Source organism: Pongo abelii, chromosome 19 (assembly GCF_028885655.2).
Source record: "Pongo abelii isolate AG06213 chromosome 19, NHGRI_mPonAbe1-v2.0_pri, whole genome shotgun sequence".
In the NCBI taxonomy this organism is placed as follows: domain Eukaryota; kingdom Metazoa; phylum Chordata; class Mammalia; order Primates; family Hominidae; genus Pongo; species Pongo abelii.
The window spans coordinates 31,912,098-31,929,403 of record NC_072004.2 but is presented as its reverse complement, the minus strand read 5'-3'; the positions used below and the strand labels follow the sequence as shown (position 1 = coordinate 31,929,403).

Sequence of the window (17,306 nt, the reverse complement as noted above, 5' to 3'; positions counted from 1 at the left end):
CTCACCCCACCACCAAAGCCCCATCACCCAGGTAGCCCTCACATAACGTCCGCTGCACCAAGCTCCAGCACCAGCCCCAGACACAGCCCCAGCCCCAGACCCAGACCCAGACCCAGCCAAGTCCCCTTGGTTCCCTGACATTCGGTACAGACAAAAGATCTAGGGAGCCAGTCCACACAGGAGCAGAGGAGAGGATGTCCCTCAAGAACGGGACAGGAAGTGCAGAGGAAATGCGACACGATCCGTGCAAGAAGACAAGGCCAGTCACGGTCGCCTGGCGCTCATTCTAGGCATTCCACCAACCCATGAGGGGAAACATGGAAACAAGCAAGCTTTGCTGCCTGATAAATTTATGGAAGCGAAGAGCTCTACGGTCATGAGACCTGCCTAATCAAGCAGAAACAGATTTGGAGAGAGAAACAATCATGACAGGGATCTCCAGGAAGTGTCTCCCTGACAGACTGGGAAGTCAAGGACTGGGAAGTCCCTGACAGACATGGAAGACATTAGGCAAGAGAGATAGGCATCTAGGCCAGGGGAGGCAGAGCAAGAGGAAGGAAAGAGCAGAGGGAAGACAGAGCAAGAGGGAGGACAGAGCAGAGGCCAGAGCCGAGGCAGGATACAGCAGCATGCAACATCTGCGGGCATAAGGGGAGGGGTTCTAAAAGGCAGGGCCTCGCTGCAGCACAGAATGAAATGTCGCACAGAATGAAATGCAGCACAGAATGAATGTCGTCGAAAACGATTGACAACCGGCCTCATGACCCAGGCAGAGACACTGAAAGAGGCTCAGCAAAGATAGGCCGACATGCCAGAAATCGCTTTGTGGTGCACCGGGCACATTCGTCGAAAGACACAGACGCACAAGGGCACACACAAACTAACCGACAAAGAGAGGGAAAGAAAGACACAGAGACTGACAGACAGAGAGAGAAGAGAGAATGGGAGACACACACACACACACACACACAGACACACCCACACACACAGAGTCATACAGCAGAGGCATTGAAACACACACCTCCAGGCAACCCCTGAGGCTGCGGGGTTCTGCTCTCGACGAGAACGACCCTGGGGTGAGAGAACAGCCCAGGGGCACGCAGGCCGACCTCTCCTGGAGATGACGGCGGCACGACTTTTGGGGAGACTCACCCCAACAGCGTCCGGGCAGGCCTGAGGCTGGGATGCCGTGCTGCTTCCCCCGGATTCCGCCTGGGGTTTTCTCATCCTGGTCGGCCCTCTGCGACTCCTGGCATCTGGAGACGTTCCCGTCGACCCCGTAGAGATGTCAGGCCGGAGCCTCAGAGCCCCGCCACCCGAGCACTGCCACGGAGGGCTCCTGCTTTGCCGAGCCTCAGGGACCGGTTTCTAAGACAACCGTGGGAAGCACTGTGACGGCAGAGGCCTCTCGCGCCTCGCGCATGCGCATTGGCTAGATCGACTCGCGCTCCGCTCCTGGCAGTCAGGCTGCGTCCCCTTTAAATAATGCCCCCGCTGCGCGGCTGCAGCGAGGCTCCCGCTGCAGCCGCGGCGGCGTGAGGATACGGGATCCAGCTTGGGACGCGGTGGAAGAGGGGACCGCCGGTTCCCTGTCCCAGGGCAAAACCTCCAGCAGTCCCGCCCTCAGGATCCCCTTGAGCCGACTTCCACCGAGGGAAGGGGAGCTTCAGGACGCCTGCTGTGTTCTGGGGACTCCCGTTCAGATCTGATTTTGGCCCCCTCCCAGTGAGATAGGATGGGCTCACCACATCTGGTGAGGCAGGCAGGGCCTCGCTGCAGCACAGAATGATCCCATAGGTCTCAAGGCACAGCGTCAGCTGAACCTTCACTGATCCATCAGCCCTCTGCCTCCCTCCTCCTTCGAAAGAGCAGGGGCCTGCCCCGCTTCTAAAAGCCCTTGGGCCCCGGAAAGCCGACCGCGCTTTACAGGACACGTGCGGGCAGGAACAGGGGCGAATCCGAGGTGGAGACCATGTGACCACGCGTGGCACTGGCGTATCCCACAGCACATGGTGTGAATGTGTGTCACTGGGGGCATATCGGGAGACGGCGAAACCAACGGTGGTGTCCAGGTATGTGCCAGTGGAAGGGGGGAACAAGTGACCTTTCGGTCAGTGCCAAGGAAAATCAAAGAACACCTGGGATTCGGTGGGTGGGGGACCTGTGCCGGACCGAAGCCAGGTTTTCAAATGCCTATCAGAGGAGCAAAGAAGTTTCTGCAGAATTCGCCCCACCGGCAACCCTCCTCCTCCCTGGTAGCTCTGACGCAACTTCCCCTGCACCCAGCCCCAGCCGCAGCCCCAGCCCCAACGCCAGCCCCAGCCCCAGCCCCAGCCCCAGCCCCAGCCCCAGCCCCAGCCCCAGCCCAGTCCCTCTGGTTCCCTGACTTTCGTTTCGGCCACAAGATCAAGGGAGTCAGTCCACACAGGAGCAGAGGAGAGGATGTCCCTCAAGAATGAGACAGGAAGTGCAGAGGAAATGCGACACCACCTATCCTAGAAGACAAGGCCAGTCACGGTCGCCTAGCGCTCATTCTAGGCAATCCACCCACCCATGAGGAGAAACCTGGAGAACAAGGAAGCTTCCCTGTCTGAGACACGTATGGAAGCCAAGAAATCCAGGGTCATGAGACCTGCCCAATGGAGCAGAAAGACGCTTGGAGAGAGATACAATCATGACACGGATCTGCAGGAAGTGTGTCCCTGACGCACTGGGAAGTCATCTTTGCACAAGGGCACACACACACTAACCGACAGAGAGAGGGAAAGAAAGACACAGAGACTGAGAGACAGAGAGAGAAGAGAGAATGGGAGACACACACACACACACACACACACACACACACACACACACACGCAGAGTCATACAGCAGAGGCATTGAAACACACCCCTCCAGGCAACCTCTGAGGCTGCGGGGTTCTGCTGTCGACGAGAACGACCCTCGGGTGAGAGAACAGCCCAGGGGCACGCAGGCCGACCTGTCCTCGAGATGACGGCGGCACGACTTTTGGGGAGACTCACCCCAACAGCGTCCGCGCAGGCCTGAGGCTGGAATGCCGTGCTGCTTCCCCCGGACTCCGCCTGGGGTTTCCTCATCCTGGTCGGCCCTTTGCGAATCCTGCCAACCGGAGACGTTCCCGTCGACCCTGTAGAGATGTCAGGCCGGAGCCTCAGAGCCCCGCCACCCAAGCACTGCCGCGGAGGGCTCCTGCTTTGCCGAGCCTCAGGGACCGGTTTCTAAGACAACCGTGGGAAGCACTGTGACGGCAGAAGCCGCTCGCGCCTCGCGCATGCGCATTGGCTGGACCGACTCCCGCTCCGCTCCTGGCAGACAGGGTGCGTCCCCTTTAAATAATGCCCCCTCTGCGCGGCTGCAGCGAGGCTCCCTCTGCAGCCGTGGCGGCGTGTGGATACGGGGTCCAGCTTGGGACGCCGTGGGAGAGGGGGCCGCCAGTTCACTGTCCCAGGGCCAAACCCCCAGCAGTCCGCCCTCAGGATCCCCTTGAGCCGACTTCCACCGAGGGAAGGGGAGCTTCAAGACGCGTGCTGTGTTCTGGGGACTCCCGTTCAGATCCGATTTTGGCCCCCTCCCAGTGAGATAGGATGGGCTCTCCACATCTGGTGAGGCAGGCAGGGCCTCGCTGCAGCACAGAATGATCCCATAGGTCTCAAGGCGCAGCGTCAGGTGAACCTTCACTGATCCATCAGCCCTCGGCCTCGCTCCTCCTTCGAAAGAGCAGGGGCCTGCCCCGCTTCTAAAAGCCCTGGGGCTCCGGAAAGCCGACCGCGCTTTACAGGACACGTGCAGGCAGGAACAGGGGCGAAGCCGAGGTGGAGACCATGTGACCACGCGTGGCACTGGCGTATCCCACAGCAGATGGTGTGAATGTGTGTCACCGGAGGCATATTGGGAGACGGCGAAACAAACGGTGGTGTCCAGGTATGGGCCAGTGGAAGGCGGGAACAAGTGACCCTTCGGTCAATGCCAAGGGAAATCAAAGAACACCTGGGATTCGGTGGGTGGGGGGCCTGTGCCTGACCCAAGCCAGGTTTTCAAATGCCTATCAGAGGAGCAAAGAAGTTTCTGCAGAATTCGCCCCACACCCAACCCTCCTCCTCCCTGGTAGCCCTGACGCAACTTCCCCTGCACCCAGCCCCAGCCCCAGCCCCAGCCCCAGCCCCAGCCCCAGCCCCAGCCCCAGCCCAGTCCCTCTGGTTCCCTGACATTCGTTTCGGCCACAAGATCAAGGGAATCAGTCCACCCAGGAGCAGAGGACAGGAGGTCCCTCAAGAATGAGACAGGAAGTGCAGAGGAAATGCGACACCACCTGTCCTAGAAGACAAGGCCAGTCACGCTCGCCTAGCGCTCATTCTAGTCAATCCACCCACCCATGAGGAGAAACCTGGAGAACAAGGAAGCTTCCCTGTCTGAGACACGTATGGAAGCCAAGAAATCCAGGGTCATGAGACCTGCCCAATGAAGCAGAAAGACGTTTGGAGAGAGATACAATCATGACGCGGATCTGCAGGAAGTGTGTCCCTGACGCACTGGGAAGTCATCTTTGTTGAAGACATTTGGCCAGAGCGAGAGGCATCCAGGCCCCTGAGAAACACGTGAGGCAGAGCAAGAGGAAGGATAGAGCAGAGGCCAGAGCCCCGGCAGGATACAGCGCCGTGCCACCGCCAGGGGCATAAGTGGAGGGGTTCCAAAAGGGTGGCTTGTCCAGAGAGGCCAGCATTCCAGGGACAGGGATTGTTGCCATCTCCCATTCCCGGCTGCTTCTTCTACACGGTATCGTGGTGTGGCTTCATTCCTCAGAGAAGAACCGTGAAAAGATACAGCCATCTTCTCTGATGTGGTTCTGCTCCGCTACTGCAGGACAAAGAGCTCTGGTGGGGCTCTTTTCCTTGGTTGCTGTGTGGTCATCTTGATCTTAGAAAAGAGGCAGCTCATGATGGGGATGAGATTTCAATTGCTCCGTGACCGATACATCTCCTCACGTGGGCCAGGCCTTCACACACCCAAAGTGGATCCGCGGCGGCGAAAACGATTGACAACCGGCCTCATGACCCAGGCAGAGACGCAGAAAGAGGCTCAGCAAAGACAGGCCGACATGCCAGAAATCGCTTTGTGGTGCACAGGGCACATTCGTCCAAAGACACACACGCACAAGGGCACACACACACTAACCGACAGAGAGAGGGAAAGAAAGACACAGAGACTGAGAGACAGAGATAGAAGAGAGAATGGGAGACACACACACAGACACAGACAGACACACAGACACGCGCATACACACACACACACACACACAGAGTCATACAGCAGAGGTATTGAAACACACATCTCCAGGCAACCCCTGAGGCTGCGGGGTTCTGCTCGCGACGAGAACGACCCTCGGGTGAGAGAAGAGCCCAGGGGCATGCAGGCCGACCTGTCCTCGAGATGACGGCGGCACGACTTTTGGGGAGACTCACCCCAACAGCGACCAGACAGGCCTGAGGCTGGGATGCCGTGCTGCTTCCCCCGCACTCCGCCTGAGGTTTCCTCATCATGGTCGGCCCTTTGCGACTCCTGGCATCCGGAGACGTTCCCGTCGACCTCGTGGAGAGGTCAGGCCGGAGCCTCAGAGCCCTGCCACCCAAGCACTGCCACGGAGGGCTTCTGCTTTGCCAACCCTCAGCGATCGGTTTCTAAGACAACCGTGGGAAGCACTGTGAAGGGAAGAGCCGCTCGTGCCTCGCGCATGCGCTTTGGCTGGGCCGACTCGGTCTCCGCTCCTGGCTCTCAGGCTGTGTCCGCTTTAAATTAGGCCTAGGTTGTGTGGTGTCAGCTAGTCTCCTGCCTCAGCCGTGGTGGCTGCTGGATCCGGGGCCCGGTTTGGGGCAGCGTGGGAGAGAGGGCCGCGGATGTCCTGTCCCAGGGCCAAGCCCCCAGGAGTCCTTTCCTCCGGACCTCCTTGAGCCGACTTCCACGGAGGGATGGGGAGTTTCAGGGCGCCTACTGGCTTCTGGGGACTCCCGTTCAGATCCGATTTTGGCTCCCTCCGAGTGAGATAGGATGGGCTCACCACATCTGATGAGGCAGGCAAGACCTCTCTGCAGCACAGATCTATCCCATGGGTCTCAAGGCGTGTTTTCAGCTGAAAGTTCACTGATCCATTAGCCGTCTGCCTCCCTCCTCCTTTGGAAGAGCAGTGGAGTGCCCGGCTTCTAAAAGCTCTGGGCCTCCGGAAAGCCGACCGCTCTTTCCAGGACACGTGCAAACAGGAAAAGGGGTGAATCCAACGTGGAGTCCATGGGATCACGCGTGGTAGTGGCGTGTCTCATGGCAGATGGTTTGATTGTGTGTCACCGGAGGCATAAGGGGCGATGGCGAAACAAACGGTGGTGTTCAGGCTTGTGCCCGGTGGAAGGCGGAATAAGTGACGTTTTCATCAATGACAAGGAATATCAAAGTACCCCTGGGAACCACGAGGGGCCCCGTGCCTGACGGAAGCCCCATTTTGAAATGCCTGCCCGAGGAGCAGAGAGGTTTCTCCAAAATTCACCCTACTTCCAACCCTCCACCGCCCAGGTAGCCCTTACTCCACCTCTCCTGCACCCAGCCCCAGTCCTGGAAACCAGCAACACTGGAAGCCTTGGAAACCGTGGAACAACTGGAAACCACCTCCAAGGGCATAAGGGGAGGAGTGCCAAACGGGTGACTTGTCCTGAGAGGCTTGCTTTCCATTGACAGGCATCCTTGTTATGTCCCGTTTTCAGCTTCTCTTGAAGATTGATTCGTAGCATGGCTTCATTTCTCAGAGAAGAGCCGTGAGGAGATAGAACCATCTCCTTTCACACTGGTGTCCTCCCCTACTGGAAAACAGTTAGCTCCTTGTAGTTTTTTTTGTTTGTTTGTTTGTTTTTGTTTTTTTGTTGTTGTTGTTGGAGTGTGGTCATCTTGATTCTAGAAAAGAGGCAGCTCAGGATCGGGATGAAATTTCAGTTTCTCTGAGACCGACGCTTTTCGCATTGTCGAGGTCTTCAGAAAGCCAAAGTGGAACTGCCGCGGAAATGATTGACAACCGGCCACATGACCCAGGCAGAGACGCAGACTGGGGCCCACTAAAGACACGCTGACATGCAAGAGATCGCTTTGTAACGCACTGGGCACATAAACACACACGCACACGGGCTCACACACACACAGAGACAGAGAAAGTGAGAGAAACAGACAGAGAGTGAGTGACAGAGAGAGAAGAGAGAATGGGAGACACACGCACCAGACATACAGCAGTGGCAGAGAGACACACACCCCCAGGCAATCACTGAGGCTGCGGGTCTCTGCTCTTTGGGAGAATGACCCTCGGGTGAGAGAGTAGTCCTTCGGCACACAGACAAACCTGTCCTCGAGATCACCAGGGGCATGACTTTGGAGGCTCACCTGAACACCGTACTGGCAGGCCTGAGGCTGGGATGCCACCCCGCTTTCCCCGGACTCCATCTGCTGTTTCTGCATCCTGGTAGCCCCTCTGTGTAGCATAATGTCCCGAATCTGTTTTGTCGACCCCCTGGATTGGTCAGGCTGGAGCCTCGACACTGACGCACTGTCACGGAAGGCTCCTGCTTTGTCAAGGCTCAGGGAATCGTCCTCAGCCAACCGTTGGAACCGCCGTCACAGGGGAATGGGCTCGTGCCTCCCGCATGCGCATTCCCCAGGCCGACTCCTGCTTTGCTCTTCAAACTCTGGCTGTGGCCCCTTTAAACAGGTTCGGCGACACGTGGCGGGGGTTCTGTGGCAGTAGCAGTGGCGGCTGGAGCGTGGATGTAGTAGAGGTCGTTATGGGAGTGGGAGCTTCGGGTCCTCCAGGGCTGGACCCCCGGGAGTCCTGTTTTCAGAACCTCCTTGAGCCAACTTCTACCGGTGCAGGGGGACCCCCCTTCAAGGCGCCAGGTCGGGTCTCCAGACTCACAGGCTGACTTACATTGTGGTGATCAGAGTTCACTGCAGCCTCCATCTCCCAGGCTGAAGTGATTTTCTTGTCTCAGCCTCCCACATACCTGGGACTACAGGCATGTGCCCCCACACTCAACTACTTTTCTCCAAAAACATTTTTGTACAAATGGGGACTTACTATGTTGCCTGGCTCATGTCAAACTCCTGGGCTCAAACTGTCCTCCTGTGTTGGCCTCCCAAAGTGCTGAGATTACAGGTGTGTGTTTGCTCCTGCAGCTAAATTCTTATATCTTAAATCCCTACCTCCCGCAATAAGCAGATGTTAGGCACACTTATTTTATAACTTTTTGCTGTTTATGTCTCTTTTTGTCCCTGGACACAGGGATTAGCGACCCACTCTCCACCAAATTTCAAATCATTAGGGGAATTATGTTGTGTCCCAGGAGTGGCTGGGGCTTCAAGTACCTGCTGCTCTAACATGGGCCTGCTGAGGAGTACAATTCACCTTTTGTTTCTGTGTTAACAACCTTCCTGAGCTCCTCTAAGTCAGTCCATCCTGCCACAACTGGCAAGAATCAAGAAACTCTCCAAGAAAATGTTTCTCAACCTGCCTGTTGTCAAGTAGAAGACAGGTCTGCTGACCATGGCAAGCATGGCAGTGCATGACAGTGAGCGCCCCCCACCGTGTTTGCTATTCACTGCATGTTCCACCTGAACTTTCCCATCTGCTCAGTGAGTCTTGACGGTGGGGTAAAGGGGACTCACTCTCAAAGACCAAGGCTGACTCTCTCTGAATACAATGGCTTGACCTAATTACTGTCACTGTGGTTTTGTCTTCAGGGGCTGAAAGATACAATGAGAATTTATTCCTTTAATTGTCCTGTTGATGCACAAAATACTTAAATGCTTCTACATAGGTCTGCTCTTGTGCACCATAGAGCACTAAGGGAAAGTCCCCACAATAAAAGTACTTTTCACCTGAGCTGCTACGTGTGACAGTTAAGCAGATGAAGGTTAAAAAAATCAAAGCTCCCCAAATATGGGTATGACAACTGATCCAACCTCACGGTCTGTACTTTCCCTCTGTAACAGCATGGATAAATACAGAGATAACTAGCAACTGATACCCTGGTGCACCAAGCAATTGAAGTATTTGTGTGATTAAAAACCAGCATTTAACCATACTCTAGATACACTAAATATCAACCTCACACACACTCATAGCCTATAATTCCTCTTTGCTTCTAGATGGCAGTTACAATTGGAAAGGAAATACCTAGTTTACAGGAGGCATTAATACTTCATTGCTGCAGAAACTAAACCCTTAAAAGAATGTATCCTGGACTTTCTGACCTGGATACTAATAAACAGTGAAAAATATGTATCTAAGAATACACTTGGAACAGAAATGTGAAAAACCAAAAGTAAGAGATATTATGAAGGATCAAATATAAAATGACCCAGTGCTAAAGAGGCAACAAAGAAAATTGTAGAAGAAAATGACAAGAGGCATTATGCCTTCATGAGTTTGTGCTACTGTATAAGAAAATACAATAGACTGGGTAATTTCTGAAGAAGAGAAATTACTTCTCACAGTTCCATAGGCTGGAAGTCCAAGATCAAGGTGCCAGCAGGATTGGTGTCTGGTGAGGACCAGGTCTTTGCAACCAAGATGGTACCTTGTGCACTATGTCTTCAGGAGGAGATGCACTGTGTCCTCACATGGCAGAAGGTGGAAGGGCAAAACAGGGGAAGCCCACTCCCTCCAGTCCTTGTGTAAGGACCCTAAACCCATTCGTGAAGATTCTCCCTTCATGACTGAGTCACTACCCAAGGGCCGTACTTCTTAATCCTATAACATTGTGATTAATTTTAGGGGAAACATTCAGAACATAGCACTCTATATTCAATTATTTAAAAATTATTTTGTTGTTTTGCTTTTCTTTTTTTCAAATGACTTAAAGTGCACAAAATTTGATCAATCATATTCCTTGGCTCATAGCATACCTTGGCTCTAATTTCATCCTTGTCTGTGCCTGGCCCTCTATGTAAATGTATTTGAATGTATTTGAATAATATGGTAATCACTTGTGAACCCAGAACACAACCCAAGAACTAGGGTTCTGACCCTAACATCTGCTCCTCCTCTGTCCTTTTTCCTGATTTACACCATTCAGCCCCAGGGCAACTACTATCCTGAATTTATGTTTAGGATTCCCTGCCTTTAAAAAAACATTGTTTTATTGCATATATATGATTGCCCTAAATGACATATTATTTAGTTTTTAAGGGTATAATTTATTTACCCATTCTCCTATAAATTTACCCATTCTCCTATTAATGAACATCTGGCTTGTTTCCATATATTTGCTATTATGAATGGCATTACATGAGCATTTTTTTTTTTTTTACTACTTCTGGTACATATGGGCAAGAGTTTCTCCAGGGCCTATGGTAGAGAAATTACTTTGCCATAACATATGAGAATGCTCAACTTTATAAGATAATCCAAATTGTTTTCCAAAGTGGTTGTTCTAATTTAAACTCTCACCTCCTGTATTAGTTCGAGATGATCTTGTTGATCCACAGTCTCTCCATATTTGGTGATATGGTTTGGTTGTGTGCCCACTCAAATCTCAGCTTGAATTCTATCTCCCAGAATACCAACATGTTGTGGGAGGGACCCAGGGTGAGGTAACTGAATGATGGAGGCCAGTCTTTCCTGTGCTATTCTCATGATAGTGAATAAGCCTCATGAGATCTGATGGGTTTATCAGGGGTTTCTGCTTTGGCTTCCTCCTCATTTTCTCTTGCTGCTGCCATGTAAGAAGTCCCTTTCACCTCCTGCCATGACTCTGAGGCCTCCCCCACCATGTGGGACTGTAAATCAAATTACAGTTCTTTTTCTTTAAACCTCTTTTTCTTCTCAGACTTGGATATGTCTTTATCAGCAGTGTGAAAATGGAATAATACAGTAAATTAATACCAGTGGTGTGGGGTGCTGCTGAAAAGATAACCAAAAATGTGGAAGCGACTTTGAAACTTGGTAACAGGCAGAGGCTGGAACAGTTTGGAGGGCTCAGAAGAACACTGGAAAAGTTGGAAATTTTGGAACCTCCTAGAGACTTATTGAATGGCTTTGACAAAAATGCTGATAGTGTTTTGAACAATAAGGTCCAGGCTGAGGTGGTCTCAGATGGAGATGAGGAACTTGTTGGGAACTGGAGCAAAGGTGATTCTTGTTATGTTTTAGCAAAGAGAATGGCAGCCTTTTGCCCCTGCCCTAGAGATTTGTGGAACTTTGAACTTGAGGGAGATGATTTAGGTTTTCTGCTGGAAGAAATTTCTAAGCAGTAAAGCATTCAAGAGGTGACTTGGGTGATGCTAAAGGCCTTCAGTTTTATAAAGGAAGCAGAGCATACAAGTTTGGAAAATTTGCAGCCTGACAAATTGATAGAAAAGAAAATCCCATTTTCTGAGGATAAATTCAAGCAGTCTGCAGAAATTTGCATAAGTAACAAGAAGCTGAATGTTAATCCCCAAAACAATGGGGAAAATTTCTACGGGACATGTCACAGGTCATCACAGCAGCCCCTCCCATCACAAGCCCGGAGGCCTAGGAGGAAAAACTGTTTTTCTGGGCTGGGCCCAGGTTGACTGTGCTGTGTGCAGCCTAGAGCCTTGGTTCTCTGCGTTTCAGCCCTTCCAGCCATGGCTGAAAGGGGCCAACATAGATCTCAGGCCATGGCCTTGAGAGTGCAAACACCAAGCCTTGGCAGCTTCCACGTGGTGTTGAGCCTGCACATGCATAGAAGTCAAGAATTGAGGTTTGGAATCCCCCACCTAGATTTCAGAGGATGTACGAAAATACCGGGATATCCAAGCAGAAGTTTGCTGCAGGGGTGGGGCTCTGATGGAGAACCTCTGCTAGGGCTGTGCAGAAGGGAAATGTGGGGTTGGAGACCCTACACAGAGTCCCTACTGGGGCACTTCCTAGTGGAGCTGTGAGGAGAGGGCCACTCTCCTCCAGGCCCCAGAATGGTAGATTCACTGACGGCTTGCACTGTGAGCCTGGAAAAGCTGCAGTCACTAAACATCAGCCCATGAAAACAGCCAGGAGGTGGGCTATACCCTGCAAAGCCACAGAGGCAGAACTACCCAAGGCCGTGGTAGCCCACCTCTTGCATCAGCATGATCTTGATGTGAAACATGAAGTCAATGGAGATCATTTTGGAGCTTTAAAATTTGACTACCTTGCTGGATTTCAGACTGGCATGGGGCCTGTAAACCCTTTGTTTTGGCCAATTTCTCCCATTTGGAACAGCTGCATTTGCTCAATTACCTGTACCCCCACTGTATCTAGGAAGTAACTAGCTTGATTTGGATTTTACAGGGTCATAGGCAGAAGAGACTTGCCTTGTCTCAGATGAGACTTTGGACAGTGGACATTTGGGTTAATGCTGAAATGAGTTAAGACTTTGGGGGACTGTTGGGAAGGCATAATAGGTTTTGAAATGTGAGGACATGAGATTTGGAGAGGACATGAGACTTGGAGGGGCCAAGAGTGGAAAAATATGGTTTGACTATGTCGCTACCCAAATCTCAACTTGAATTGTATTGCTCAGAATTCCCACGTGTTTGGGGAGGGAACCAGGGGGAGGTAGTTGAATCTTTGGGGTCGGTCTTTCCCATGCTATTCTTGTGATAGTGAATAAATCTCACAAGATCTGATGGGTTTATCAGTGGTTTCATCTTTTGCTTCTTTTGCCTCCTTCTCATATTCTCTTGCCACTGCCATGTAAGAAGTGCTGTTCATCCACCGCCATAACTCTGAGGCCTCCTCAACCATGTGGAACCCTAAATACAATTAATCCTCTTTTTCTTCCCTATCTCAGGTATGTCTTTATCAGCAGTGTGAATGTGGACTAATACATTTGGTATTGTCAAACTTCTTAATTACTGTGGGGAGAATAGATGTGTAGTATCTTGGGCATTCTCCTGATTACTAATGAGGTTGAGAAATTTTTTACATTTTTCAGGCTTTCTCTTTTGTGAAATCCCTATTGATGTATTTTCCCAATTTTCTGTTAGGTTGCTATTTTTAAAATTAATTCATAGGAGCTCCTTATACTTAGTTGATATGATTTTAATCTTTCATAGGTTTTAGGTACTGCAAATATATTCTAATTTATAGTTTACCTTTTCACATTTTTACTTTTATTTTTTAATTTCTATTTCTTTTTTTGAGACAGAGTCTAGCTCTGTTATTCAGGCTGGAGTGCAGTGGCTCACTGCAACCTCCACCTCCTGGGTTCAGATGATTCTCGTGCCTCAGCTTCCCAAGTAGCTGGGATTACAGGTGTCTGCCACTAATGCCAAGCTAATTTCTTGTATTTTTAGCAGAGACGGGGTTTCACCATGTTGTCCAGCCTGGTCTCAAACTCCTGACCTCAGGTGATGTACTGTTGGGATTCCAGGCTTGAGACAACGTGCCCAGCCTATCTTTCCACTTTTTGATGTAAAAAGTTCTTAATTTTGTGATAGTCAAAATGTCTAATCTTTTTTAATGGTTAAATGGCTTTTTGTGTCTCATTCACTTACATTTTCTACTAAAAGTACTAAAGTTTTATTTCTGAAATGTAAGTCTTTGCTCCTCTGGAATTTAATGTTTGTATATAGAGTGAAGTAGGAATATAATTTCATTTTGTTTCCTATATCAATAACCATTATTTTTCTATTCTATTTATTGAAAAGTCCTTTCTTTCCTTGCTGATCTGCCATGTCATCTACATCACATATCAAAGATTAAATTTGTGGAGATTTGTTTGGGAACTCTCTATTCTGTTTCCTCTGTCAGTTTATTGTGAAGACCACACTGTCTTAATTGCTGTGGCTTTTTAAAAGTTCTGATATTTTGAAGCACAAATCTTTCCTCTTCTTCAATAAGGTCTTTGATATTCTTGGCCCCTTCCCTTTTCCATATACGTATTTTTTATATATATTATATATATCCATATATATTTTTATATATATATATATACTTATATATATAGTGAGACAAGGTCTCACTTTGTTGCCCAGGCTTGAAGACTGGTGCAATCAGAGCTGACTGCAGACTTGAACCCCCAGGCTCAAGAACTCCTCCTACCGCAGCCTCCCAAGTAACTGGGACACTAAGGCATGCACCACCTCATCCAGCTAATTAAAACAAAAAATTATTATTTTTTGTAACGATGGGGATCTTGCTATGCTGCCCAGGCTGGTCTCAAACTTTTGGCCTCAAGCAATCCTCTCACCTCAAGCTCCCAAAGTTCTCGGATCACAAGAGTGAGCCACCACACCTGGCTCCATTTTCCATATTTTAAGAACATTTTTTCAAAGCTGCTCAAGACTGCTTTATTCTGTTGGTGCTACTTGCAGCTCCCTTACTTCGCCTTGGAAATACTGTTAATGAAGAAAATCTTAAGAGTCGAAAAATAAAATATTATTTCTTTTCTTCCAATTGCAAAAGAGCAGACACCCTCCTGAATCATAAAGCTGGTTTTGATAAATTGGTGAAATGAGAGCATACACAGTATTATTAATTCTGTTCTAATTTCTGCTTCACTGTGGAGTGTCTTCACAGAGTTCTAAAAGATTATTGCTATGAAATATTCTTATACATGTAACCCATAACCTCTACAATTCTGCAGTTGTACTTGGCTGTCTTACCTAATACTCAGTTGCTTTGCTTCATAATATTTAAATTGGCATCTTTATTTTACAAAATGCATAAATACTAGTATAGATTTTTAGTTAAGCCAGAAGAAAGTAGACTTTATTTACTAACATAACTTATATGTAAAGGTTTCATAAATCTGCTTCTTTTCTTTTACATCATAACAACCACTGAAAATAATATTTCTATAGCAGTTGGGAATAAATGGACAATGACTTTTGTGGCCAGAGGTGAATGGCCCAGGGGCTCCTGCACTCCAGGTCCCACTGAGCCTGCCACACAGCTGAGGGCATTGGTATTTCCACACACCTATAGGGCACACTGTCCCAGAACACAGATCAGATGTTCTCCTTTATTCAAAGGGGGAGTTGAGAGTATTGTCATTGTAATTAAATTAATAAATACATATTTATACAGTGTTAAAATCTGGTTGGACTTCTGTCCCTTCACAAAACAAATTGCTTAAATGAAACCACAGAGTTAACATAAATGAGTACATTTGCTTCTATGATATGCTCTTTTAAATGGAATTAGAATCTAATTTGAAATGTCAATTAAAAGTTTAAATATTCAACTCAATTACATTTAGATTTTGGTTTTGTTTTGTTTTGAGATGGAATTTAGCTCTTGTCACCCAGGCTGGAATGCAATGGTGCCATCTCAGCTCACTGCAAGCACCTTCTCTCGGGTCCAAGAAATTCTCTTGCCTCAACCTCCTGAGTAGCTGGGATTACAGGTGCCTGCCACCACGTCTGGCTAATTTTTGTATTTTCAGTAGAGATGGGGGTTTCACCATGTTGGCCAGGCTGGTCTTGAACTCCTGACCTCACGTGATCCACCCACCTTGGCCTCCCAAAGTGCTGGGATTACAAGTGTGAGCCACCGCGCTTGGCCTTTTTAGATTATTTTACTTTATTTTAGTTACTTATTTTTATGACTTTATTGTTATAAAAATGCTAGCTTTTTAAAAAAAATCAATCAATATAACAAAGAACATAGAAGATGATCAACAAGCATTCCCACCTCCATGATCTGGAAATAACTGTCATCAATCCAAAAGCTGACACATGGTGGATCCCTTCACACCAGTTCCCAGTACAAAATAACCCCTGGCTTGTAGAAAACATTATTATTATCATTAGTATTTTCGAGACAGAATTTGAGTCTTGTAGCCCAGGCTGGAGTGCAATGGTCCAATCTCAGCTCACTGCAACCTCTGCCTCCCAGGATCAAAGTATTCTTCTGCCTCAGCCTCCCAAGCAGCTGGGATTACAGGCATGCTCCACCATGGCCTGCTAATTTTTTGTATTTTTAGTAGAGACAGGGTTTCACCACGTTGGCCAGGCTGGTCTCAAACTCCTCACTTCAGGTGATCCACTTGTCTCAACCTTCCAAAGTGTTGGGATTACAGGCATGAACCACCACACCTGGACTAGAAAACATTATTCAATAGCAAACAGTAGCAGTATGCTTGGAGGTTTTAGGACTGATTATTTTAAAATCTGTAGAAAAGTTCAATGCATTACCTTAGGCTATATTCCCAGGGCAGAGTCTCATCTGTTAATAGGGGGCTGGTCTAAGGGTCCTTCCAGCTCTCAGATTAATGGTTTCCCATGTTGAACTGCTCCCTGCCACCCATCCGTCCTTGGTTTTGTTTGTTTGTTTGTTTGTTTTTACAGAGACAAGGTCTCACTATATTGCCCAGGCTGGTCTTGAACTCCTGGCCTTAAGCGATCCTCCTGCCTTGGCCTCCCAAACTCTTGGAGTTACAGATGTGAGCCTTTGTGCTCAGCCCATCCTTGGCTGTTCAAGTATGGAGGTAAATTGTAGATGCCAAGTTTACCTCCAGACCAGAAGGGGCAGATGCCCCAGGGCAGAATCATAACCCTAACCAGGCCTCCCACTACATGAAGACATTATTTTCTGAAGCTTAATCCTGGACAAAGGTCTGACCAGTAGCACTGTGTTCATGAATATCAGGTCAAAAATTTAAAACTGGGAATATCTGGAAGAACTTGGTAGATGCAGGTGCAGTCTGCAGTCCAATGGTCAGCCACAAAAACAGGCTACCTGTTCTTTCTCTTTATCATGGAGTCCTTGATGTAAAAATCGATGACACTTTCTTGCTTCTGGTGTGCTTCCCTTTCTTCTTCATTTTCCATAGTAGTTTCCTCCATCCCACCTCTCAACAGGCCACAGTCAATTCAGGAATTTTTAACCATGAAAATGAGTCTCCATAACATGAATTTAGAGGCCAGGCAGGGTGGCTCATGTCTGTAATCCCAGCACTCTGGGAGGCTGAAGTGGGAGAATGCCTTGAGCTTAGGAGTTTGAGACTATCCTGGGCAACATGGTGAAACCCTGTCTCTAACCAAAAATAAATGAATAAAAAAAAATAAGCCATGTATGGTGGTGCAGCTACTAGTCCAGCTACTCAGGAGGCTGAGGTGGGAGGATTGCTTGAGTCAAGGAGGTCAAGTCTGAAGTGGGCCAAGATCATGCCACTGCAATCCATCCTGGGCAACAGAGTGAGACCTTATCTCAAGAAAAAAAAAAGATTTATAGGACAGACTGACTCTCTTATTACAAGCCAATGCTCATTTGCAATTCCATAAATCCTAGGGCACCTCTTAAGGATTATGCTAA

General features: G+C 49.0%; 1 long non-coding RNA gene and 1 pseudogene across 1 annotated transcript in view; one reads left to right on the top strand and one right to left on the bottom strand.

Annotated features, from left to right (window-relative positions):
- LOC129051308 (uncharacterized) overlaps nt 1-7,661 on the bottom strand; it is a 28,924-nt pseudogene extending 21,263 nt beyond the window's left edge.
- The window catches only part of LOC134760543 (uncharacterized), a 107,594-nt gene continuing 91,752 nt past the window's right edge, over nt 1,465-17,306 (top strand). Inside the window, exon 1 of the long non-coding RNA XR_010138206.1 lies at nt 1,465-2,072. This is a non-coding gene — a long non-coding RNA (uncharacterized LOC134760543). The remainder of the gene's footprint in view (nt 2,073-17,306) is intronic.